Raw genomic sequence first — 3,361 nt, 5'->3', positions numbered from 1 at the left:
TGTCCTGTCTCCTGTGATTGGTTGCAGTCAGACGCACCCTTAGCGTATGTGACAGCATCTGCCTACAACCAATCACGGGCGCCAAGACGGTTGATGAGCGGGAAAGCAATTCAACTCTGCGGATCATTATTGTGGTATAAAACACATAAAATTTTTCACTGTGTTTTTCTCCCATATTATGACACCAAGAACAGAAAAAGCATATGGCTACAGTATGCAGCCCCCAGCCGTGCGCTTATCTTGGCTGTGTATCCAAATAAGAGGAACTGCATGCGGCTTTTTTCTTGATTTACAAAAATAATTTAAAAATAAACGAAATTCAGTCCCCCCGAATTTTGGTACCCAGGCATGATAAACCACAAAAGCTGGGGGCTGGTATTGTCAGGCTGGGGAGACCCCTATTTATTGAGCCGCCCCGTGCCTAAAAATAGCAGCCTGCAGCCACTCAGGATTGTCACATCCATTAGATGTGACAATCCCAGCACTTTACCTGGCTCTTCCTGGTTGCTCTGGGGCGGTGGCAATCAGGCTAATATGAAGTTAATCACAGCCCACAGCTGCCTCTAAGCCAGATATTAATCGTCAGGGTCTATGAGACACCCCCCCCCCTTAGTAATCTGTAAGTGACAGTAAATAAACACATACACCAAGAAAATTGTAATTAAATACATCACCCTCATAAGCCTCTTGATTAGGCTACATTCACAGGACTGCCCCGTTTTTGCGGTCTGCAAAAAAATGGTCATGTTTTTTCACGGATGCAACTGTGTGGCATCCGTTCCGTTCCGTATATGGTCCGTGTGTCATCTGCGTACCTTCCAATTTTTTTCATACTGTAAAAAAACGGAAGCAGCTAGATAGATAGAGGGATAGATAGAGACAGATAGCTAGAGGGATAAATAGAGGGATGGATGAATGAATCAAGGGATAGATAGGGGGATAGATAATAGATGAGAAAGACCAATATAATGTCCTACCCCCCCCCCCCCCCGCATATTCTAAGCTGGCACCCTTTAGTGCCTTTCATGTGGCACTAAAGGGTGCTTAGCCTTGTATTTAGCCAATAAATAAATAAATAATTAAAAAAAAAACGACGTGAGGTCCCCCCTATCTTTTGTAGCCAGCTAGGGTAAAGCAGACGGCTGCAGCCTGCAGACCACAGCTGGCAGCTTCACCTTGGCTGGTAAACCAAAACAGAGGGCACCCCACGCTATTTAAAAGTAAATAAATAATTTAAAACAAAAAACGTGGGGTCCCCCCCAAATTGCATCACCAGCCAAGGTAAAGCGGACAGCTGTGGTCTGGTATTCTCAGACTAGGGAGGTCCACCGTTATTGGACACTCCCCAGCCTAAAAATAGCAGGCTACAGCTGCCCCAGAAGTGGCGCATCCATTGGATGTGCCAATCCTGGCGCTTTGCCCCAACTCATCCCGTTGCCCTGGTGCGTTGGCAAACGGGGTAATATATGGGGTTGATGCCAGATGTGTAATGTCACCTGACATCAAGCCCTGGGGTTGGTGAGGTCAGGCGTCTATCAGATACCCGACATCACCAACCCAGTCAGTAAGAAATAAAAAATAGACAACAAAAAAAGTTTTATTTGAAAAAACACTCCCCACATTCCCTCTTTCAACAATTTATTGACAAGAACAATCCAATCTGGGTCCGGCATAATCCAATAAGGGGGTCGCATGGCGATCCATACCATAGTCAATGAGACTCCCAGTCAATGAAGAACAAAATGTTCCCCATTGGCTGAGCTAACATCAATAGGTCAGCCCAGGTCACTGCAGGGGATGCCGAGCGCTGCCATCAGGAGGTTAGATGAGATCATTACCTGCAGTAACGATCTCCTGCTCTCCTGACGTCAGCGCGGTCACTGACTTCTATGCCCGCCGCGTTCTACGCAGTATCGCGAGAGCCTGTGACGTCACTGCTAGTGACAGTCTCGGGCCGCCCGCGAGACGGGCAGAGAAGGCAGTGACCGCGGTGACGTCAGGAGGCAGGAGATCGTCACAGCAGGTAATTATCTCATCTAATCTAACCTGCAGCTACATGTGCAGAGAGCAGGGAGCCGCGCACACTGAGCGCTGGATCCCTGCTCTCCTAGCTACAGTACACATCGGGTTAATAACCCGATGTGTACTGCAGCTACATGTCACAGTGCAGAGAGCAGGGAGCCGCGCACACAGCTTAGCGCTGGCTCCCTGCTCTCCTAGCTACAGTACACATCGGGTTAATTAACCCGATGTGTACTGCAGCTACATGTGCAGAGAGCAGGGAGCTGCGCACACTGCTTAGCGCTGGCTCCCTGCTCTCCTAGCTACAGTACACATCGGGTTAATTACCCGATGTGTACTGCAGCTACATGTGCTGAGAGCAGGAGCCGGCGCTGGCAGCGAGAGAGCGGCGGAGGCTGGTAACTAAGGTAAATATCAGGTAACCACCTTGGTTACCCGATGTTTACCTTGGTTACGGCTTACCGCAGCTGCCAGACGCCGGCTCCTGCTCCCTGCTAGCTTCATTTCGTCGCTCTCGCGCTGTCACACACAGCGATCTGTGCGTCACAGCGGGAGAGCGACGACCAAAAAATGAAGCTGGACATTCAGCAACGAGCGGCGACCTCACAGCAGGGGCCAGCTCGTTGCTGGATGTCACAGACAGCGACAGCGACGGGACGTCGCTGCAACGTCACAGAAAATGGTGACGTAGCAGCGACATCGTTGTCGTTGTGTGTGACACCACCTTTAGCAGTCAGTGTCCCGCTCCCTGCCAGCCCCGCGGCGTGAGAAGCTGCTGATACTGCGGGCAAACACAGACATTGCAGTGTGGGCAGCTGCGGGGCTGGCAGGGAGCGGGACACAGACTGCACGTCATCCCCGCGGCTGCACGCACTGCAGGATGAGAAGCAGCTTATACTGCAGAGGGGGGCAAACACTGACACGCTGCAGTGCGGGCATCCGCGGGGCTGGCGCGGGACACAGACTGATGCACACACACAGGTGACCGATGATGACACAGACAGCGCGCACGGGGGGGGGGGGGGGGGAGACAGTTCCCAGGGCGTCAGGCAGTAAACATGATAAAGCGCTGGGGACACAGCGCTGACAGTGTATCTGACAGCAAGTGTTCCTTGCCTTATTGAACTGGACACTGAATCGGCTGGAATTCAGGGCGCACGTAGCTGGGCACAGGAGGCGGGGGAGGGAGACTACGGAGTGTGTGGGAGGTTGTGGGCAGAGTACGGGGTGCTGGGCAATGTGTGGGAGGGTGCAGGGAACGGGGGGGCGGTTACTCCACGCACTGTACAGCCCAGCAGGGCGGTAACATGCTGTTCCAGATTTGCATGTCAACATGGCC

This window comes from Anomaloglossus baeobatrachus, chromosome 4, assembly GCF_048569485.1.
Source record: "Anomaloglossus baeobatrachus isolate aAnoBae1 chromosome 4, aAnoBae1.hap1, whole genome shotgun sequence".
Taxonomy (NCBI): Eukaryota; Metazoa; Chordata; class Amphibia; order Anura; family Aromobatidae; genus Anomaloglossus; species Anomaloglossus baeobatrachus.
This window is presented reverse-complemented; position numbering follows the sequence as displayed.